Below are 24969 nucleotides of genomic sequence, written 5' to 3'. Positions count from 1 at the left end.
TTTAAGGGAACTCTGGGAAACATAAAGTATATCAACATTTGCAGTATAGGGGTTCCAGAAGGAGAAGAGAGAGAGATGGAAAATGTATTTGATGAAATTATGGCTGAAAACTTCCCAAACCTGCAGACTAAAACATATATCTAGGTAAAGGAAGCATAGAGAATCCCTAAAAAGATGAACCAAACAAACTGACAACAAGACATATAATTAAAATGGCAAAAGTTATAGATAAAAGAGAATTCTAAAGGCAGTAAGAGAAAAACAGAGAGTCATATTCAAAGGGAACCCCATAAAGTTATCAGCTGATTTTTCTGCAGAAACTTTGCTGATCAGAAGGGAGTGCCATTATATAATTAAAGTGATGAAAAGGAAAAATCTGCATCCTAGGATACTCTACTCACCAAAATTATCATTTAGAATTGAAAAAGAGACAAAGAATTTCTCAGACAAGCAAAAGCTAAAAGAGTTCATCAATACTAAACATATCATAAAAAAAAGCTAAAGGCTCTTCTCTAAATGGAAAAGAAAAAGCTATAATGAGCAGTAAGAATCCATAGGGAAGGAAAAATCCTTCTGGGGAAGACAACTATATACTTATAAAGGGTGAGAAACAAACAAATAAGTTAGTAGTAAGATTAAAAGCTAAAAATTGTAAAATGAATTATAACTACAATAAATAATGAAGGGGTAAACATGAAGGTGCAAAATATGATGTCAAAAGCAAAATGTGGGAGACAGGAGTAAAAATGTAGATCTTGTCAATGTGCTTGAAGTTAAATGATCACCAGTTTAAAACAAGTAGATATGGTTATCAGTCAACATATATGAACTTCATAGTAACTACAAATCAAAAATCAACAATAGGTACAGAAGACCTGGAGAGGAAGGAACATAAGCATACCACTAAATAAAAATCTTCAAACCACAAGGGAAGAAACTAAAAGAAGAATTAAAGAACAAAGAAGAACTAGGAAAACAACCAGAAAACAAGTAAGAAAATGGTAATAAGTACAAACCTATAATCACTTCAAATGTGACTTTAAATTTCAATGGACTATATGCTTGAACCGAAAGACATTCGGTGACTGATTGGATTTAAAAAAACACAAAATCCATCTATATGCTTCTTACAAGATACTCACTTAGGACACATATTGACTGAAAGTGGGAAGAAGGGAAAAGAAATTCTATGAAAATAGAAATGACGAGAAGGATCAGCTCCTTGTGTGTACTCCTGAGGGTGGCAGTGGGAGTGAGCTCAGGCAGACAGGGAATGCGTGCAGAGAACATGCCAAAGTCTGTAGGCAAAGGAGAAACTTGCCCACAATCTTGAGTTGAAATGCCACCTTTGGGAAAACAAAATAGAAGTTTCCAGCAGCCAACCTGGTGCATTATAAGGTCAACAGAAAACATACATGCTTAAAATTTATGCCACAAGAGGGAGCAAGAAGCATGGAGCAGGTATATCCATACAAGGCTGAAGAAGAGAGCCACAAAATATAAAGCAGAACTACTGAAAAGTAACTCTCTTACCTGAAGACAGCTGGTAAGGATTAGAGTAACTGCTACTTCAAAGGTGAAAATGTCAGTACAAAACTCCAAGGAATGTGAAAAATCAGGGAAATAGGACATCACCAAAAGATTACAATAATCCTCCAAGTAACCAAACCAAATGACATGGATATCTGTAATTTATCCAACAAAAAATTAAAAATAGATATTTTGAGGAAACCTGTGTATCTATAAGAAAACTCAGTTATCTACAAGAAAGACAGTTCAGCAAAATCAGGAAAACAATATAAGAAGAAAATAAGAAATTTGATAAGGAGATAGAAATAATAGTAAGTCACCAAACAGAAATTCTGGAGTTGAAGAATTCAATGAATGAAATAAAGAATACAACAGAGAGCATCAGCAGCAGAACAGCCAGGTGGCAGAAAGAATCAGTGAGTTAGAGAATAGGAAATTTGAAATAATTCAGTCAGGGGAGAACAAAGACAAAAAGTACAACAAAAGAACTAATATCAGAATCATTGGGATTCCAGAAGTAGAAGAGAAGGTGAAGAAAGTTTATTTAAAGAAATGATGAATGAAACCTTCCTAAACCTCAGGAGAGATTTGGACAACCAAGTTCATGAAAGTAATGGATTATCTCATTATTTCAAAACAAAATGATCGCTAAGACACATTATAATGAAAGTGTCAAAATTTGATGACACAAAATTCTAAAACAGCAGAACAACATTTTGTAAGCTACAAAGGAAATTTCACTGGTTTATCAGAAGATTTCTTAGCAAAAACCTTACTGGTTGGGAGAGGTTCATTACCACTAGAACTGTCTTATGAGAAATTCTAAAACAAGTTCTTTAAACTGACCAAAAAAAGATAGTAATTTGTAACATTAAAACATATGAAAGTATAATACACTGGATTATACAGAAAACTCTAATCTGTAATAGGATGCCATGTTAACCTCTTAACCATAGTATAAAGATGAAAGGTAAAGACTATTAAAATTAACTACAGCTGCTATAATTTGCTAATAAATACACAATATAAAAGAGTTAAACTGTGTCATTAAAAGCATAAAAGAGGTTGTAATAGGGCCATGTTTTTGTATGTGATCAAAGTTGAGTTTCTGTAAGCAAAAAATAGACTGTTATATCTAAAAAAAGTTTTATGTATGCCCTGTGGTAACCATAAGACAAAAACCTATGAAAGATTCACAAAGGATAGAAGAGAATCAGAGCATATTACAACAGAAAATCACCATTCCATATGTGGGCAACAAAAGACAGGAAAAAGGGAAAAATATGTCTATAAAACAACCAAAAGGCAATTTGTAAGATTACATTTATTAAGTTCTTACATATAAATAGTTACTTGAAATATAAATGAATTAAATTCTTCAATCAAAAGGCACAGAGTGGCTGGATTAAATAAGAAAAACAAGACTCAAATATATGCTACTTACAAGAGACTCACTCCAGCTTTAAGGTCATACATAAGCTCAAAGTGAAATGAGGAAAGATTTACTCCATGCAATTGGAAACTAAAAAAAGTGGAATAACTATACTTACAGTAAACAAGGTAGATTTTAAGCTGAAAAAATTAACAAGTGACAAGAGGTCATTATATAATGATAAAGGGATCAAATCATTAAGAAGATACAACAACTGTGAACACATATGCACCTAACGTATATTAAGCAAATACTAACAGATCTGAAAGGAGATAAAGGAAAAAATACAAGAATAGTAGGGAGCTTCAGTATCTCACTTAGAAGCAATGGATAGATAATCCTGACAGAAAAACAAGGAACATTCAATTTGAACCATACTTTAGACATTTCATCCAATAGCAGCAGAGTACATATCTTCTCAAGTCCACAGAGAACATTCTCCGTGATAGATCATATTATAGCCCACAAAACAAGTCTCAGTAAATTTAATGATTAAAATCACACTAAGTATTCTTTCTGACCACAATGGTTTGAAACTAGAAATCAACAAAAGAAAAGCTGGAAAACTTACAAACACATGGGAATTAAACAGCATGCTCCTGAACAACCAGTCAAAGAAGAAATAAAAAAGGAAATAAAAAATATCTGAAAGTAAATGAAGATAAACACACAATATACCAAAACCTATGGGATTCTGCTAAAGTAGTTCTTAAATGGAAGTTTAAAAGTGATAAAGGCATATATTAAGACAATAGAAAGATCTTACATAAAGAACCCCAATTTACAATTCAAGGAACTAGAAAAAAGAAGAAGTAGAAATGCAAATTGGTTTAATCATTTTGGAAAACAATATGGATCTTCCTAAAACAATTAAGAATAGAATTACCATATGTTCTAGCATTTCCACTTCTGACTCTATATCCAAAGGAAGTGAAAATAGAATATCGAAAAGATATCTGCACATCCATGTTTATTGCAGCATTATTCACAATAGCCAAAACATAGAATCATAGAAACAACAATTGCCCGTTAATGGGTGAATGGATAAAGAAGATTGTGTTTATATATACAATGGAATATTATTTAGTCATGAGAAAGGAAGGAGTCCTACCATTTGTGACATGGATGGATCCTGAGGGCATCCTCAAGGGATTAATTAATTTGAAACTAATCAGACAAATACTGTGTGATACCACAAATATATGGAAATGAAAAAAGCTGAAATAATAGAAACAGAGACTAGAATAGTGGTTACTAGGAGCTAGGGATGGGGGAATTGGAGAGATGTTGGTCAAAATGTACCAATTTGCATTTAAAAGATGTGTAAGTTTGGGGATCTAATGCATAGCATTGTGATTATAGTTAACTATACTGTATTATATAATTAAATGCTTCTAAGAGAATAGTCATTAAGTTTTCTCACTACAAAAAATAAATAATAATTATGCAATGTGATGGAGGTGTTAGTTAATGCTATTGTGGTAATTATATTTCAATACATAAATTTATCAAGTCAATAATCTGTACACCTTAAACTTACATAATGGTATATGTCTATTATATCTCAATAAAAACAAACAAAAAAACAAAAACAATTCACTTACAATATTTATCTAACTTGGGCTCATTTGAACAGCATGATATTTTGAGATTCATTAGCATTTTCTCTTTAGGCTTCACTAAACACAGCATCCCATTAGTTCAAATATGTATGGGTGTATGTATGTATGAATGCTTTGTTTGTTATTTTACATTTAAAAGGGAACTATGTCAAGAGTGAGGTGATATATGACATCTAAACAAATGGTACACACTTGAAAACAACTTTTATTTTACTTACCTGGGTAGTTCAAACAAAAGGAGTCTATGTACTTTAATCAAGAGGATGGCATCATCAGGTTTGCAAACCCTATGAAAAAAATCTAAGAATAATAATCGTATTGATTGACAATTTTGCAAGCATAATAATAAATTATATTTATTGTGTTTTCATTTTGTGGAGATAATAGTGCAAATGGAAATCATGGCAAACTTGAGAACCTTTGCTACAGTACAGCTCCAGCTTTACACTGATGGTTGCCATTTGGGTTGGTGGGCCTAATATTACTATATATTTCACATTTTTTAATAAAAGCTGGAACTTGAAATTGGATTGTGAAATCTGTTTTTGTACATTGAGAAATAATTCTAAATCTGAGAAGGAAAACATTCTTTGAGCCAAATACTGTACTGTCTACCAAACAAAGCATGTCAGCCCATTTGCAAAATTTATAAAAATTGTCATGACTCTGGCTTCTAACTTATTCCTTTAACTCACTGTAATCCCTATCCTTAAATAACACCTGCCTTTAGGATATGACTCAAAAGTTAATAATACCAGGCAAACACTTATGAAATAGTTATTAGTGCCAGGCCCCTATGCAAAGTGCTAAGTTTCTTATTCCATTTAATCTTCACAACTACACAACTATCATTGACCTTGCTTCAGTGAGGAAATTGAAGGCTGGAGTTAAGTAATATGCCCAGGTTTACCAGATTAGAAAAAGGAAGCTGAGTAAAGCATCCAACACAGTGAGGACACTCCGCAGCAATAATCCTTATGAATTGCACCTGAGTAGTCCTGGTCACTGGGATACTGTGTCTTTTCCCCAAATTGCCTAGGTGGTTAGTACTAGATAATAATACCATGTTTCTTCCCCTCCAAACTAGGTCTTTGTCATCAAGCAAGATTGACTTGAGTTTGAAAGTTTCTTATCTCTGAATTCAGTTATTTTAGTGAATTCTATAAAAAGCAATAAAGCATTCTTTTTTGTCTACCTCCATCTTTACATAATCAATTTGTCAGCAGTGCATGAAGCAATTTTCTTAAGAAAGTGGCTGGAAGAAATTCTGCAGTCACATGCTTCTCAGGAGAACTTTTCTTTTAAAAGAGTTTCATGAGCATATATTGTTTTTCTCATGTATCTCTTAAATCTTCTGCTTATACCAAATAGGAATATTTTCTTCTTATGCTTCAAGGACTTTGAAGAGGAAAATATTGGCTTACACACGTATTTCCCCAAATATTTCACAAATCTGAGAGAATGTTTTTCTAGGGCTTTATAAAGTTATATAACTTCTTTACCAGAGAGTGATTAGCCAAAGTTTCAGAGTCTCTCAGTAATAAAATGTCAAAAATCATGATTTTTTAAAAGTTAAATGCCACCTACTTCAGTCTTTTTCTCTTGAAAGTTTCCCTCTTAAAAATATTAAGAGAAAACTTCTAAAGCTACTTATCTCCACAATTATCTCTTCATATTGTGCACCTTGAGACATGATTTAACATTTCTTTATCATAAAGGCTTAAGCAGTAATGTTCACTCAGAGGCTCTGGACTTTGAACTTGCTTGTTCCAGAGTCCATATGTGGAAATTAGATTCAATGGTGTGAAACTGGAACTCTATGCAACATGATCACACAATTCATGAGTGTGAGATTTTGCATTACTCACTTTACTGGTGTTTGTACAGCATTTATTGTTGCCCTGTGTGGTGCCAGGTATTGGGTAGTGAATGTTACAGACTTACATTTTTTCTTGCTATTATAATTGTTAATACTTCAGGTTATATTGCTATTCATAATTACAAGTATACTTACATTTCACAAAACACCTGATTTTTAAAGTAAAGGCAAGTACTTTTTGGCTGTAAAACATAAGCCATATAAAAATGGAGTTGTCTTTTCTTTTATAATTTGTGACATAAATTTTCCTTTAAGAATTGTCTGAAGAGACATACATTCTGTTTGGCACATTTAGCTAGTATTACCATTTTTATATTTTTAAAAATGAGCTGTCTTTGTAGAAACAACCATGCTTTTTTGAATGTTTTTGTGCCTAAAACATAATATCGAAGAGAATTATACCTTTCTAAATAGAAACAGGCCATAGTTGTCAGGAAATATGTACCAGAACCTTAGTTATCAGTAAGTCTTGGATTAAAAACATGGCCCCATTTAAAGATGAAACTTATCAGTTGAGTTATTTGGAACAGTGTTTTAGGAAATCCAGGCAATAGATTTGAATCTTGGGTGACTCAATATTTTTAAATTGAAAAGTTACAGATTTTAGTCCTAATTTGGACCAAATATGATTTATCATTGGCAAATAGAATTAAATAAAATCATACAGTTGGATTGGCAAAAACATACCAGTAATTTTTCCTTAAACTCATAGAGTTATAGAAAAAAATTGGAATGGCCTTTAGATGCCATCTAACTTAATATCTCAGTCCTTAAGGAATCTCTTAACACCCTTGGCTAATGCTCACCCAGGTCCTTATTAACTCTTCTATAATGGAGTGGTCATTTTTCAAAGGAAGTATGTCCAATAATTGAGATGATATAGCCTTTAAGAACTCTTCCTGGTTTTGAACCCTACAGTGTTTCTCTACCATGTTATTGTAAATGCATCTCTTCTAGTACTTTCCCCCTCATTTATATTACTTCCTTTCAAATATTTAAAGACAATTAGACCTCAATCACCAGTGGAAAGGCAGCAGTCCCAGGACCTCTGGCTTCCCTGCCCCAATATAGAAGAAACATACTTCAGCATAATAAAAGTCATATATGATGAGCCCACAGCTAACATTTTTCTCAATGGTGAAATGCTGAAAGCCATTCCTCTAAGATTAAGAAAAAGACAAGGATGCTCACTCTTGCCACTTTTTTTCAACCTAGTATTGGAAGTCCTAGCCACAGAAATCAGACAAGAAAAGGCAATGAAACTAATTCAGATTGGAAAGGAAGAATTAAAACTGTCATCATTTGCAAATGATATGATACTATGCACAGAATATTCTAAAGTTGCCACCAAAAAAACCACTAGGGCTCATCAATTAATTTGGAAGAGTTGCAGGATATAAAATTAATACACAGAAATCTGTTGCATTTCTATACACTAACAACACATTATTGGAAATAGAAATTAAGAAAACAATTGCATTTACAATTGCATGAAAAATAATAATATACATAGGAACAAATTCAACTAAGGAGGTAAAAGACCTGTACTTGGAAAACTAAGGTACCAATGACAGAAATTGAGGATGACACAAACAAATAGGAATAGATACGTGTTCATGAATTGGAAGAATTACTATTGTTAAAACAAACATACTACTCATGGCAATCTACAGATTCAGTGCAATCCCTATCAAAATACCAGTGACATTTTTCACAGAACTAGAACAAATAATTCTAAAATTTGTACAGAAACACAAAAGACCCCAATTACCCAAAACAATTTGGAGAAAGATGAACAAAGCTTGAGGCACCATGTGCTCTGATTTTAAACAATACTTCAAAGCTACAATAATTAAAACAGTATGGTGCTGGCACAAAAACAAACATATAGATCAACAGAACATATTAAAGAGATCAGGAATGAACCAACATTTATATGGTCAATTAATCTATGGTAAATAATTCAAGAGTATAATGGGGACAAAACAGCCTCTTCTATAATTGGTACTGGGAAAACTGGACAGATACATGTGAAAGAATCAAACTAGACTGCTCTCTCATACCCTACAGAAAAATAAATTCAAAATGAATTGAAGATTTAAATGTAAGATATGAAACCATAAAAACCCTAGAAGAAAACATAGGCAGTACTACCGCTGAAGTTGGTCTTAGTAATATACTTTTGGGATATGTCTCCTCAGGAAACAGAAACAGAAACAAAAACAAATGAATCGGAATACATAAAACTAAAAAGCTTTTGCACAGTGAAGGAAACTATCAGCAAAACAACAAGGCCACCTACTGAACGGGGGAAGCTATTTGCAAAAAGTATATCTGACAACAGGTTAGTATCCAAAATATACAAAGAACTCATACAACTCAACATCAAAAAAGTAAACCATCCAATTTAAAGATGGGTAGATGATCAGGATAGATATTTTTCCAAAAAGACATACAGATGGCCAGTAGGCATGTGAAAAGATGCTCAGCATCACTAGTCATCATGTAAATGCAAATCAAAACTGCAGTGAAATATCACCTCACACCTGTAAGAATGGCTATCATCAAATATTTGCTATTTGTTATTTTTATCAAAAAATAAATAACAAGTGTCATTGAGGATGTGGAGAAAAGGGAACCCTCACACACTTTGGTAGGATGTAAGTTGATGCAGTTACTGTGGAATCAGTATGAAGATTTCTCAAAAAATTAAAAATTGACCAACCATATGGTCCAGCAATTCCACTCCTGGATATTTATCCCAAGAAAACAAAGACACTATTAGAAAAGTAATATGTACCCCTATGTTTATTGCAACATTATTTACAATAATCAGTAAATGGAAGCAACACAAATGCCTATCAATATACAAATTGATAAATAAAAATCAAATCTAGAGAACCCACCACCAAAGGTTCCTCAAAAGTCCCTAGCCAGTCTGCCTTCTCTTCACCTTTAAGAATCTTTCTTGTGTTTGTCTTATATATAATGTCCAAGATCTTTAGCAATACTTAGTAATGGAGTTGGGCAAAATACACATACTCCATCTTCTCAGAAGGAGAAATCTTGGTGGTAGTTTCCTACACAATATCTATTTTCTCCTTCTTACTAGCATAACCTAATTTTTGTTTGGGAAGAGTTAAAAATATTCACCCGCCCTATACTCCCTTGCCTTTAAGGGTGGCCATGTGATCATGTTTTGGTCCATAATAAAACAGCTGAAGTCTACTGGATAGGATTTCTGAAAGAGCTATTTTTTCTAGTAGAAATGGACAGATGGAGGGGCACGTTTCATTTTTCCTTCACCTTTCTCCCCTTCTTTCCGACTAAAATGGAGACATGATACCTGAAGTTAGAATAGCCATCTTATGCCCAAGAGAACAAAAGCTACCCATTATGGTTGAAAAGATAGAAGCTAAAATGAGCCTGGATTCTTCACCAACTCCTTGAGCAGATGCATCAACTTTAAGTTTCCTACTCAAGGAGTATTTGTTATGGAAAAAATTAAGCTATGCCAGTCGACTTTCTGTTATGCTCACTAAACACAGTCCTAACAGTTATCCGTTCTGTTCTCTTCTACCCAATTTTGAATCAAGCTATATTTTACTTCACCTTCAAAATTCTGCTCAAGGCCACTTCTGCTAGGATGACTTCCATGTTCTTACCCTGAAACAGATACCCTGCTCAGTTGTACAATCACCAAATACCACTCTCCTTCATGCTTCATCCAAATGTATTGATTTTTAAAAAATTTATGATGTTTCCATTTTCACTGGACAACTTCTTGAGAGCAGGAGTTATGCTTGACTAATATTTATTAACTACTCAATAAGTGATTGTCAAAAAGGCAGATTAATAAAGTGTTCCAGGTAACATTTGTGTCATTACAACTTGTTGTTGATATTTGCAATTATCTTCTGAGTAACTAGCTTCATAGAGCATGACTGTGTTGGCATATTTCACTTTTCTCAACACTTCTGGAAATACCTAAGGCACTGGACAGGAATTGTTGCCAGAGTTACATTAAGTACATTTAATTAAAGTAAAACAACATTAACTCACCTGTTCTTTGTGAAGTTGGCAAGCCCACTTCCTCTACGATGCCAATTTTTGGATATATATTTTTATCTGAAACCTAGTTTACAGAACCTAAGAATGTGGGGGAGCTTCCTGTACAGATTTTCTCCATGTTCTGCCTCCCTAATGTTATTGTGTAATAAATGGAATTGTTCTTCTGGGATCCATCTTGGAATCACCATGTGCTTGCTGCTTGGTTGCCTTGTGTGATGCTAAGATGCTTTTCTGACCACTCCAAATTCACACTGATTTTGCGGAGAAGGAGTGAGCTACTTTTCCTTTTTGCTGAAGTCATCACCTTTTCTTTCCACTACTGAAGTCTACTTTTCATGTCTCTCCTTTCTTAACTCCTGGCTGAGTTTGAGAAGATAAAGTGAATCCAAAGGAAACCTCAAATCTGCCAGCTCTCTGAAGGCAGAACCAATAACTTTCAGTACCAGTCTCTTGGAATATCCTGAAGCCAGGGGGAGAGGTATGGGAGTGCTCTGAATTGGAGCATGGGAGGGCTGAAGGAAAGGTCAATCAGCTAATGTTGGCTTCCTATTTTCTGGATTTTCCCATGTGGATTCTTTTGTTGTTTGCATTTCTTTTAAGAGGCATGGTATACATTCTAATACACTGAAGAACTCTCTAGAGTAAATATGGATTCACACACTTTTTTCAACAAAGTAGAAGTAAAATTATAAATGCATAATTAGTACGTATACATATATATCCAAGTATATTTCCTACCTAAAATTATATAAAAAATGAGGAAATTGCCTTTCACAATGACAGTGGTGGATATACAGTGTTGTATTTGAAATTTTAAAAATGTCAGAAAACAAACACAATACCTTGACTATCAAAATGAGACTTGATCTAGAAATTCCAAAGTCAAAATATATCCAGGAAAAAGCATGTTGTGATGAGAAATGCACTATACTAATGTTAGAATATTGGTTCTAAGAAAAACATAGTTCCATGTATTTAATTAACTTATGAACTTCAGCTTCTTAATCTATAAAATAGAATGAATATTAAATATTAATAATTAATACAAATATTTATGAACATTTATTCTGTCTTCATTATAGAGTTATTGAAGAATAACTAGTATCAAATAAGTTAAAATGCTCTAATACTTCCAAAGTGCTACAAATCTAAGTTTTCCTTAATAGAATTAATAAAAATATATACAGACCATAAATAAACACTAGAAAAACTAGAAATCAAGAAGTTTCAATTTGTTAGGTTGCTGGTGAGGGTAAACTAAAGTTCTACATGTTAGAAGTTTAGCTTTCTGTGTTTATTTAACAAAACATTGCAACTGTTTTTTGTAAAAGAATACTTCAAATTCAATTATGATGCAACAAACAGCTGTAGGAGATGCTTCAGTGGTTAAAAAGTCTAAAATATAAGCACATTATTAAAATAAATCAAATAGTAACAGAAGGCTAATAACAAGAAAGACCTGTTCCCATTCTGGTCTCATTCCTCACGCAGAGTTTTGACTGAGCTATTTCATCTGATATTTTTCTAAATAATATGCTTCTAAGAACATTTCTTGGTTGATGATTTTTAGATTCCACCTTTTGACTTTCTATAATAAAGATTGATTTAGCTCTTTCGAATCTCCTCACCACTCCCTCATTTTCCCCAACTTTATCCTTCCAAACACTGAAATAATAATAATCATTGCTTTCATCATTATATGATGAATATAATAAAAATAATAATCATTGCTTTCATCATTATATTTATGCAAATACAGCTCCTCCAGAGTCGAAGTAATGCACCACATGTGATTTTTGTATTGTATAATTGCCCTACATTTTTCAGGCCTAATTTGCTGTCTCAATGTCTTTAATTTATATCTTTCTCTTTGTAGCTCTCCATTAGCTTTTTTTTTTTTCTGCAACTCTTTTTATTTGAAAGAGTAGGTGACTCTGAAAGGAGTCTTTGATTTCTCAGGTGCTGCTTCAAGACAAGAGCTAACCTATTTCTAGCAGTTCCAAACCCATCACCTTGAGATCTCCCTTCATTGGCTTATTGATTTGATTTCATATTTCCTGAATTTCATCTTTTCCTTTCTTCAGTTATTCATGAATTTGCTGAAAAACGTTTATCAGGACCTCTCAAAACAGGTGTCATCAGAGGTGTGTGTTCAGAACCCTGGCAGACATGAAAATTCCTTGAAATTCTTCTAGCCTGACGATGAGAGTTTGTCTGGGTGGAGTTTTAGGTTGAAAAACATTTTCCCTCAGAATTTTAAAGTACTTACTCCAGTGTCTTTTAACATTTGGTGTTGGTTGTGAGAAATATGAGTTTTGTTTCTTTATTCATAACTTGTTTCTTTTATATCTTTGGAGATTTTAGGATTTTCTTTCTATGTCCTATACTAAAATCTTATAATGATGTGCTCTGGTGTGGATCCCTTTTCACTCTTTTGCTGGGTACTGTAGGACCTTTCTATTAGAAATGTATATTCTTTATTTCAGGAAAATCCTCTGGATTTCTTTCTTTAACCGTCTCGTCCTCTGAATTTTTTCTGTTCCCTATAGAACTTCAATCTGTTCAATGTTGAATTTTCTAGGTACTTCCCCTAAGTCTCTTCATTTTTGCTCATGGTTTTGTTTTCTCTTTCTTTTTCTCATCTCTGTTTCTGTTTCTTTCTCTGCACATTTTATTTATCATTATCTTTAAAAATTTCTATTGCAATTTTTTCAGCAATTATATTTTATGTTATAAATAATTATTTTCTGTTTTCTGATTTTTTTTCCTGAAGTGTGGTAGACAGATTTCTAAGATGGTCTCCAAGATTCTTGGCCTCTCATGGCTCTTGAGTGTGGGGAAACCTATAAATATGATGGTATATTGTTCCCTGGATTATATAATGTTATGGGAAAGAAAGGATGTTGTACATGTAATTAAAATCACCAATCAGTAGACTATGAGGTAACTGAAAGGGAGACGGTAGTAGGTGGGCTTGAGATACTTAGATGAGTTTTTCACAAGGGTGCTCAAAGGATAATGATAGAGGATGTCAGAGAGCTGTACTCCTGCTGTCTTGTAGGCAAGTAACATTCATGTTTTTGGAGGCCAACCTGGCAAGGAACTGTTGGGTGGTCTCGAAAATGAGAGTAGTTCTGGTCTCTGGTTAGCAAAAAATGGAATCTCAGTCCTGTAACCTAAAAAGGAAGTGAACTCTTTCACCAAAGAGTTGGTTTGGAAGAGGAATTTGAGCCTCAAATGATGCTGACTGCAGCCTTTGAGATCCTGAGCAGAGATGCTGTGAAATAATAAATGTGTGTGTGTGTGTGTGTGTGTGTGTGTGTGTTTAAGCCACAGGTTTGTGGTAATTTATTACACAGCAATAGAAAACTAACACACATAGCAACTTGCTCTTATTTTGTGGATGGGATATCATTATCACTCCCCCCTGAGGACACTAATCACAGTTTTCTTTTGTTCCCTCCATTGCTTTTACTTGTTCTTTTATTATTTTAGACTTTTTCTTGAGTTAAAAGCTGTCCTCAGATAGTGGTTACTCTTAGTGTTCCTTATGTTTAAAAGTGAGATGCTAAGTAGAGGATCAGGCACTTGAGTGAAGCCATGTGACAAACAAGATTCCATTTGCACAGACAAGATCAGATACATGGAGACCTTTTCTCTGTTCTTATTTGATTACTCCAATAGAGAAATATTTGATATTCTACCTAAGTCCTTAATTCCTGGCTGTTAGAATTCAGCTTGTGTGATGGGTAAGGAAGTCAGTGTTTGATAAATTTATAGGCTGACTGTCAATTAATTCCTATTTTCAGTCCTAAGCCCCTTTCTAACATGACTATCTGCAGCTTAAATAATCCAGAGAAAATGCCTCAGATTCATTTTACCTAGGGGGTAAATGTTTGGATGTCACTGTTCTGTGTCTCTGTATGGTCATGTTAAGTGTTGACTTGCGACAAACCTCCTTTGCAATGTGAGGTTTCAAAGCTGTGAGTGGTTGCCCTCTGAGAACTTCTCAGGTCTGAACCATATGTCTGTTCTTTTCAACTTCAGTTGATGAACAATTACCATTTTCTTTCTTTTTAAAAAAATTATTATTATTATTTTAAATTTTAAACTTTTCATTTTTTTTCCTTTTTCAGGGTAACTAGGTTTATTTATTTATTCATTTTTAGAGGAGGTACTGGGGATTGAACCCAGGACCTTGTGCATGTTAAGCATGCCCTCTACCACTCCCCCCACAGTTACCATTTTCAAAGATGGAAATTAAGAAAAACCATGCTATTTGATACAGCTTACTGTGCTGCAGAACTTTACTAAGATTATTTTTATGCATATGAATGTATAAACTAGTGTTTACATTACAGAAGCATTTGAATTGTGAAGGAGGAAAGATACAGCTTTTTTTTATGGTTTGGAATATAGATTTGATAAGTATTATTTTTTAATACAGTCATCGTTTGGAGGGTAGTCGCAAAAATAATGGCTGACATTGGAGAGAATCAGTTGTCACAACTCCTCTCCCCTTCAGCTGTTGTCCAACTGAAGGTCCCCTTAGGGCAGCAGCCAATGACTGTCACCAACTATTTCAATTGTTCCACTGCTCACCACTCCCCTCCCAGCCCAAATGGCAGCATTTCTGATGTAGTAGAAGTGACACCGCTGTGCTTACGGAAACCCTCCTAGCAAGCCAGATAAACACCTCCCCGTGGGCAGCTGAGCCTCCTCAGCTCCCAGGTAGGGCTCGGGGTTGCTTAGCTATTAAGGAAACATTACGCACTGCTTCTGCCTTCTAGGTGAGGCAGAGGGAGAACACAAAACAATTAAAGTCATGAAACTGTGCTGATTATTTGGAGAGAAGCCATAGCTCTGTTACAAAATGATAAATCATAAGTAGAATATATTCATGGGAGCTATTTTAAGAAAGTTGTCAAATCAGAGATGTGAGAGACTTCTCATGCCCTTTGCCCCAAGTTCTAATAACATCTAATGTGATATAAGCATATGCAAATAAGCACACATAGGCTAAACTATTAGTAGAGTTATACAAATAAATTGCTAGAGTTATAAAAATGCGTAATGAGGTTTTACAGAGGAAAGATTCCACGAAAAAGAGTGGAACTGGAGCAGAGTTTAATTATGTGTACTAAGTTAAAAATATGTGTATTACTGCCATAGTCCTTGTGTGTGAAGATAAGATCTATGACCTCATAACAGCAAACCAATAGGAGGATTTGGATTTATATTAACAATTCTGGAGGATAAGGAAAAAAAAACTGACAACGATTGTTTCAAAATTGACACATAACTCGTTTTTATTTGCAAGGAGCTTTTAGATTTTGAGGAACTATTCATCAAAATATTTGAAATGCTCATTTATTTCAGCTATGTTTCTGGATTCTTAAAATAGGGTACAGCATTCATATTATTATTATTTTGTAGTGAAAAAGAAAGCAATTATTATTAATACTAGTAATAAAAATAGTTGTAAGTGCAGGAAATAAGATCAGTAAAAACAGCAAAAGTAATCATTACATTTTATTTATTCATTTGACTTATTAATCTGTCCCTATTGCAACAGCTTGTAGACATATATATAATATAAAAGTAAACAACCCTGATTATAATTATAGATTAAAATAGAAGTGCAATGAGGACACAGTAAACACAAGAAGACAAAAAAATATACTAAATGACCAAAGTTACTAAGAAAATCAGATTGGTTTGTGGCTGATGATATATAATTTTAAAAGCATATTACGTAAGCTTTTACTTTTTCCAAGGAAGAAAAAAATCTAACCTCTTTCTCCCTATACAGGTGATTTTGTATTTTCCTTTTAAAAATATGCTCAGTGGTATTCTGATAGGTTATTTTGAACATATAAACAGAATGTGGTAATGCCATGTATTTTTTTTCCTGTGCTGATAATAACACTACTGAAAACAAAAAAAAAAGTAAAGCAGAAGACGTAATCACTAAATTGGTTTTTTAAGTTAAAAGATGAAAAAGCTATTCTTTAAAATAAAATATTCACCTAGGTGAAGTAAATTATCTCTTCCATGCAGCTTTAAGTATGTTTATTCTTCTCTCAGTGCCCTGATTAACAATATTCAGACACCTCAAAAGAGCAAATTAATTTCATATGGGATGACACCTTATTTCAGAACAAGACAGTTGTACTTGTGTGGTTTAAACTCTTTGCATGGCTTGGACAACTTTGCCAGCCACCTGACAAACCTTAAATTAATGACAACAATAGATTGTTTTACATCTTGCCTTTGTTTTTCTTCTTTCTTTCTTTTTCTTTAATCCCTTACTGGTACTGATTCTCTAAAGAGCGAGACACTTTAAATAGATTTATCGTTGACACTAAAAAATTTAAAAATTTTCTATAGAGTCAAATGTGCTTACATCTAACTTTTTGCTTTTCTTCATTTTATAAATGTTCTCATCATACAGAACACAGCACTGGAACATATAGAATCATGAAAAAGAATTGTAACAAAATTCCCTTTACATGGAATTTTTCTTCTAGGATATGATCCTTTATGTCAAAATAAATAACACCTCTTAAAAAAAAACAAATAATAACTTCCTCAACAATCATTAAGGTTTTGGAAAGCAAGTCAAATGAATAGCTTTTTAAGCTACCTGTCCAAGAAATCAATACATCTGTCTCTGTGTATCTTCCATTAGAGATCAGCATGTTATTTTTGTATGTAAAACAAATTTTGCATAAATGATGTGGGAATTTACAAAGCATGTGAATTGTGACTTGTTAGAAGTTAGTTTGCTCATATATTACTGGCTTATTAGATTTTAATTTTATCTTAAAGTATTTACTATATTCGGAGCTAATAGAACTGTTTACTTAAATATAGTTGCTGTCTTATATTCGATAACTTGGAGTTTTTACAAAGTCAGACTTGGCAACAGCTCCATTATTCCAAATCGATGTTTTTTAAAATAATTTCACTCACTTATTAATCCTAAAGTAGATATTGGGCTCTTGGTGTTTATCAGACCCTGTGGATATGTGCCAAGTGCATCACAGTCCTTTCCCTCAGAGGAATTCTCATGTGGTTTTCGGAGATGCAGCTAAACAGCAATGTGATAAGTGCAATTATGATGTGGCATGCAAAGTCCAGTAAGGACAGAGGCTGGAAGGTCAGGACTGTAACTGTAACAAGCAGCAACTTCTCTGTTGAAATGTAAAGGCTGGCTGCTTTTCTGGGTAAACAATGGTAAGAAGGACATTCTTTTCAAAGAAGTCATATGCCAAGGCATCAGTGAATCAAAATAGAATTTTAAAGAAACCTACAGAAAGTGATTAAAATCACTGATGGAATCAGCAATTCAGCATAGATAAAATACTGCTGAATGCTTGGTTAACCCAGAACCTAAGGGTTGAATGGAGATGGGGTTGAGATCAGAGTTTGATAGAATTAATGATGGAAGGCTTCTAAAGGTGGGCTTTCCCATAGACCAAAAGGATATTAGAACTAATGGTGAATTTGAAATAGTTCACAATTTCAGTGAAAGATCAAAATGGCCACAGAAGGAGACTAGGATGTCTCAGGTACATAGAATACCAATCCGGGAAGTGGGAAACTGCTCTAAATTTAAAACCAAAACATTAACAGAGGTGAAATGATGGACAGGAGGTCTCCACTTAAGGAAATGGGGTTCCCAGAAGGAGAACAGCAGCCTCCGACATACTGGTTGACTGAAAATGAATCTAGCATCCTTTTGTTTTGGGAACTCGATCCTTAATTAAAGATGAATTCATCAGTGGCGTGTATTTGGTTTGTATATGTCTGTGCTGTGAGGAAGCGCTGGCATTTGGCATAAGTCAGCTCAGCAGAGGCAATACTCTGCAGGGCAACAAAGCTCTGTTTATGACGTGAATTACTGTGGCAGGAACGTGTGGGAAGGACTAGGTGGAGAACTTACTAGGCAACTCAGTTCTATTCCCAGCTTTTCCAGGTGACCTTGGGAAGGTCTGCTACCCGCTGCAGGCCTGAGTTTCTTCTCTCTTACACGTGGAAAATTTTGTTCCTAGATTATGGAAAATGACCAAAACTCAAGTCCTTTGTAGAAATCATCCCAGGGTAATGGAGGAGCTGAGAGGGCTCTGAAGTCTTTATTCTTAATTTTCACATAAAGTACATCACTTAATCAAGACAGGATTTAAAAAGTATATTGACATAAAACTAATTTTATTGGATTGTAATTTTTATTTCATGATTTAATATTCTGATATTTTATATGTAGCATTTTCTGGTCCCCAAAAAGGGACCTATATAGTTTACTGTAGTGGCAAAAATTCCATCTCTATACCTAGAATCTCTAGGGTTCAAATCTCAGCTCCACTACTTGATCTTGGACAGGTTGCTTAACCTCTTTCCACTTGTTTTCTCATCTGTAAAATGGGAATAACAATAATAATAATACCTATTTCACAGGATTGTTTTGGAGGGGGAATGTCAATGAATGTAAGGTTCAGAGAACATTCCCTGTCACATGGTAAAAACAAGTGATTTATATTCAAGAATTTACCTAACCTATTAGAGTCTCTATTTCATCATCTGGAAGAATAGATTACATCTCCTAGGTTATTAAAAGAGTCAAATAAAAAATCTAAGAGGAATCAATCAGCAACATCCAAAGTGAGGGGCTGTATTTGCCTTCTTCTGTAGCTACTTCCAAATATTGATGCATTAGCAGACGGAGTGGTACAGCACACTGTCCCAGTAACCAGGGATGCCCTCACTCAGTGCACTTTCATCCTACTGACACATTGCTTTGTTAAAGGTAGTCTGGAAATCTCCTTTTACAGATATACCTGAGAGTAGCTGTCTAAATCAACCTCTAAGTTAAAAAAAAAAAATGTTTTCTCTCCCTTTAGAGTCTTTTAGAAAGTCAGTCTATATAAGGAAACCAGATAACTTTATTTAGATTTTTTTTATCAAACTTCAATGTTCAGTTTTAGTGTGGCATGCATAAGAAGAGGTACTTGAGAGTAAAGGCTTTCTTGGTTTCCATTCCTGACTACCACTTATTATGTAGTGATGAGCAAGTCACCTATGTTTCAGTTTCTACATTTGTAAAAGGGGGTACTGAAAATATCTCAACCTGTTGAATTGCTGTTTCAACAGACTCATGTATAAAAGATTTACAAGTATAAATGGTACATACTAGACCTTGGTAAGTATTAGCCACTGTGGTAATTATTATTCTTAGTATTTAGTTGTAGAGTAGATTCCAGCAATCGAGTAAACTGATGTTTGTGCAATGTGATGTTGTGCATAAAAAGATTACAAAACAAAATAAATTTAAACCAAATAAAAAGATGTCAGCAAATATAGTGGAATGAGGGCCTCTGAATATTCTCTCCTCCATAAAATAAGAACAATGCAAATATTGTCAGAATTTTTTTCCAGAACTCTAGAAATTAACCAAAGATTTGACAGAATCTGTAAAAACAGCCGAATTTCAGTAAAAGAAGTAAGTGTTGTGGCATTTTAACTTTCCCTGTTCTTTTACCCTCTTGCCAAGCCTGGTGGTAGCTTTAAAAATCAATAGCCCATAATCATGGTGAAAACCAGGAGCCTGGCAGTATTTGAAAGTGCACAATGGGGCTGGAGCTCCTCCAGAGACCCATTCTCAGAGAATTGTCATTGTTCTGTCTGATGGTTCCTGCTGGCAGAGCTGTTTTTAACCGATCACCTAGTGAAAATAGCCTTTTCTCTGGGGGCATCCAAAAACAATCAGAGGCAATTGTTAAATATTCTGATTGCCTAAGATGGTGGTTAAAAGTTGGAGCAACAGCAAAATAGGCTAACCAAAACACTTAGGGAAATCTGGAGAATGAGCTATCCATAATGCTGACGTATTCCTGGGACTCTAGAGAGCTCCATGCATGCATAGGGTTGTTTGCATGCCCAGGGCTGTGACTATGTTAAGGAAAAAACTGAGAAGGACCTACACACTGTCTTAGTTTGGTTGGGCTGTTATAACAAAAATATCATAAACTGAATGGCTTATAAACAATAAACATTTATTTCTCACAGTTCTGGAAGCTGGGAAGTCCAAGATCATGGCATCAGATTTTTTTTCTGACGAAGGCTTTCTTCCTCATAGACGATACCTTCTTGCTGTGTCCTCATATGGTGGAAGAGGAGGGGATTTCTCTCAGGCTTCTTTTATGAGGACACTAATCCCATTCACAAGGGCTCTATCCTTATGACCTAATCACCACATAAAAGCCCCGCATCCTAATAACATCATTTTGGAAGTTAGGACTTCAACATGTGAATTTAAGGGGTAGACAAAAATTTAGACCATAGCAGCAAACCTTGAAGCTCTTTGTAAGCAGGAAGTAAAGGTAAAGATAGGATTGTAAATCACCTGGATGAGTGTTGAATTCATCTTAGCACCAAATACACTCACAGCTCCTTAGAAAAGATTGTGAAACTTAGTATTTCCATGCATTTAAGGAAATTTCTGTTCAATCAGTAGCTGACTACTAAGATAACTGAGCAGAAATTTGAATGACATGACAAAGAAGACCTATTTACAGATTAATTCAGAAAAGTCAATAGCAAACAATCACAACAAACAGCCACAACAGCAAAGATAAGGGACAGGGGAGAATCTGATCTCCTAAATTGTCACATTATGTTATTTAAAACGCCCAGGTTTCAACAAAAGCTATGAGATACACAAAGAAATATAAAACTACGGCCCATACACTAGAAAAATTTAATAGAATGGTCCCCATGGAAGCACAATGTTGAATTTACTGGATAAAAACTTTAAATCAGCTATTTTAAAAATGCTTAAATAACTAAAGGAAAACATGACTAAAGAATCAATGAGAAGTCTGAGAATGATGTCTCACTTACTAGAGAAGGTCAGTAAAGAGGCAGAAGGTATTAAAAAGCAAAAAGAATCAAATAGAAAGTCTGGAGCTGAAAAGTGCAATAACTGAAATAAAAAATTCACCAGAGAGGCTTAACAGCAGATTTCAGCAAGCAGAAGAAACAATCAGCAAGCTTGAAGGTAAACCTATTGCGATTATCCAGTCTTAGGAACAGAAAAGCAAAAGAATGAAGTAAAATAAACAGAGCCTCAAAGACCTGTGGAACACCATCAAGCACATTAACATACATATAATGACCTTCTCAGATGTAGAGAAGCTAGAGAAAGGAGCAGAAAGAACATTTGGAGGAACTGTGGGTAAAAAAAAATTCTCAAATTCAATGAAAAACATTCATTGACATACCCAAGAAGTCAAAGAGACCTATCCTTAAACACATCGTAATCAAACTGTCAAAAATCAAAGATTAAGAGGGAATGTTGAGAGTATCACGAGAGAAGCAACTCATCAGGTGCAATACTCAGTTTTTCATCAGAAATAATGGAAGCCAGAGGAGCTATGAGAATATATTCAAAGTGCTGAAACAAAAATCTTAAACAATAATTCTATCTCCAGCAAAGTCATCTTTCAAAATAAAGAAGAAATTAAGACATTCATAGAAAAACCATACTGAGAGCATTCATTGCTAGCAGATATTCCCTGTAAAAAAATCACAAAGGGAATCCTTCAGCATCAAATGAAAAGATACTAGATAGTATCTCAAATCCAAATTATAAAATAAAGAGCACTAGTAATGGTAACTACATATAAAAAAAAGTGTAAATGTATTTTTGTTTAGGAGTTTTCTTTCATAACTAATTTAAAATACAACTGCAGAAAGCAGTAATTATAAACCTGTGTTGCTAGTAATATAATATATAAAATAATTTGTAGAAAGAAGCACAAAGGGGTAGAAAATAGATTGTCTAGAAACAAAGTTTTTGTGTAATAGTGCAATCAAGTTGGTATTGATCTAAACTAGATTTTTATAAATTAAAACATTAATTTTAATTTCCAGGCCAATCACTAAGAAAATAACTACAAAATATATAGTAAAAGAAACAACAAGGAAATAAAATTGTGCACTAGAAAATACTTACCTAACCCCAAAGAAGGTGGTATTGGAGAGATAGAAGAACAAGAGAGAAAGAAATAACAAAACATCAAGCATAAATCCTATCTCATTAGTAATTACATTAAGTGTAAATGGATTAAGAATTCCAACTAAAAGAAAGAAATTGGCATAATAGGTTTTAAGAAAAATGGTCCAACTTTATGCTGTGTACAAGAGACATATTTTAGATTCAAAGACACAAATATGTTTAGAAAAGAATGAAAAAAGATATACTTTGTATTTGCAAAGTAAAATAAAAAGGAGCTGGAGTGGCTATACTAATAGGAGACAAATTATACTCTAAGACAAAAATTGTTACTAGAGACAAAGAGGGACATTTTGTAATGGTGAAATGAGTCAAGTCATCAAGAAGGAAAACAACTAAAACGTACATGCACTTAACATCAGAGCCCAAGGTAAATGAAGCAAAACTGACAGAACTAAAGAGGGAAATAGACCATTTAACAATAATAAATGGAGACTCCAATACCCTGTTTTCAATATGGGATAACCATTAGACAAAAGATTCATAAAGAAATAGAAGGCTTGAACACTACTGTATGTGAACTAGACCTAGCAGGGATGTATGGCGCATTCTATCCAACAGCAGAAGAATACACATTCTTATCAAGTGCACGTGGAACGTTCTCCAGAATAGACCATCTCTGAATAAATGTAAAAGGGTTGAAGTAATACAAAGTATGTTCTCTGACCATAATGGCATGCAATTGGAATTCAATAATAGAAGGAAATTTAGGAAATTCATAAATATGTGGAGATTAAACAGCACACTCCTAAGTAATCAATGGATCAAGGAAGAAATCACAAGGGAAATTTAAAAATATTTTGAGATAAATGTAAACACAACATACTGAAATTTGTGAAATTCAGATAAAATAGTGCTTATAGGGAAATTCGTATCTATGAATGCTTAAATTAAAAAAAAAAAAGATGTCAATTCAACAACCTTCTACCATCAGACTTTAGAAAAATAGGAGAAAACTGAGACCAAAACATAAAGAAAGAAGGAAAAGTGAAGACTAGAGTGGGAATAAATAAAATAGGGAAACAATAGAGAAAAATCAATGAAACCACAAGTTGGTTCTTTGAAAGAAAGATCAATAAAACTGACAAACTTCTAGCTAGAATGACCAAGAATAAAAGAAAGGATTCAAGTTAGTGAAATCAGGAATCAGAGATAAAATGTTACTACTGACCTTACAGAAATTAATATTTTTAAAAATTACAAAAGGAATACTAGAACAATTGTATGCTACACTATTAGACAACCCAAAGGAAAGAGACAAATTCCTAGAAAGACACTCAAAGTACTGAAACTGACTGTAGGAGAAACTGAATCCTGATGAAATAAATTTAAAAAATTGAAAGAAAATAAAAGAAAAAAGGAAGAATGCAAGAAAGAGGAAGGGACACCAAAAATCTGGCCTTACTTTACGTTCATTTGCTTCCTTTCCTAAATGTGAGTCCAATTTTTTTAAAGAAGTTGTCTTTGTTAAAGGAGTATTCTGTTCGGATCCAGCTCATGTTTGAGATAAAATGTCTGCCTGTATTGCTGGCCTGCTCAGTAGTGATAACTACTCAAAGCGTGTGTATTGTTTTCCTCATTTTGTTATCCTGCTAACAAGAAAGAAGAAAACATGCCCATATTTATGACTGGGAAAAGAATATCACCCTCATACTGCAGTCTTTCATTTTAGGTGGTCTATCCTTAAAATGTCATATCCAAAATGTCAACAGTGAGCTCTTATTTTCAGTTTTTATAGTGGTTTACAGGTAAATGAAAACTGATAAGATGTCATCACGTAGCCGTTCCTCATAGCAGCAGGTGTGACTTTTATTGTGACATAAACTGGACATGTACTTCTGATGTAAAAATGCTTTATATTTTACATTTGGCTCCCCACAGCATATTTGAAATTAATTCAAGAGCCTGTGAATCTCTATGTAGCACTAATGAGAATACAATCATTTTATTCACTTTTCCTAAGGCCCCAAGTATGGGACAGTAAATACGGTATCTGGACTGGATGTTTGCTGTTGATAAATAATGGTTTTTAAGTAATACAACATTATTTTCAGTGCGCTTTCAAAGACTATACCATCATTTCAGTTTCTAAATTCTGAGTAGCAACAATGATGAGAGATACTCACTTGAATATCAATTCAGAAAAGCAGATAATTATCCTCCAGGAGAAGTTGTGGGTGTTTTTATGTCCTAAGCTTTGTGTTTCTCTGCCCCTTTAGTTGACTGTAATTGCCACTTTAGTGCTTGGCCAGAAAGCTGTTATATCAATCAATCGAACAAATAAATGGGCAGATTAATTAAATTTTTTTGTTGAAAACAATTTAAAAAATTATAGCAAAGCAATTTTGATTTTCAACAG

The 24969-nt window shown here is 33.9% G+C and overlaps 1 long non-coding RNA gene across 2 annotated transcripts in view; it reads right to left on the bottom strand.

Annotated features, from left to right (window-relative positions):
- LOC140697829 (uncharacterized) overlaps positions 1 to 24969 on the bottom strand; it is a 31768-nt gene that overhangs the window by 6744 nt on the left and 55 nt on the right. Inside the window, exons 2-3 of one of the 2 annotated variants that reach the window (XR_012075188.1) lie at positions 24737 to 24866; positions 4803 to 4871 (exon numbers count right to left, since the gene is read on the bottom strand). This is a non-coding gene — a long non-coding RNA (uncharacterized lncRNA). Of the gene's footprint in view, positions 1 to 4802; positions 4872 to 10525; positions 10639 to 24736; positions 24867 to 24969 lie in introns of those variants that run through there. The other variant, XR_012075187.1, reaches the window with a different exon arrangement.

The sequence above is a fragment of the Vicugna pacos genome, chromosome 8 (genome assembly GCF_048564905.1).
Source record: "Vicugna pacos chromosome 8, VicPac4, whole genome shotgun sequence".
Lineage (NCBI taxonomy): Eukaryota > Metazoa > Chordata > Mammalia > Artiodactyla > Camelidae > Vicugna > Vicugna pacos.
This window is presented reverse-complemented; position numbering and strand designations above follow the sequence as displayed.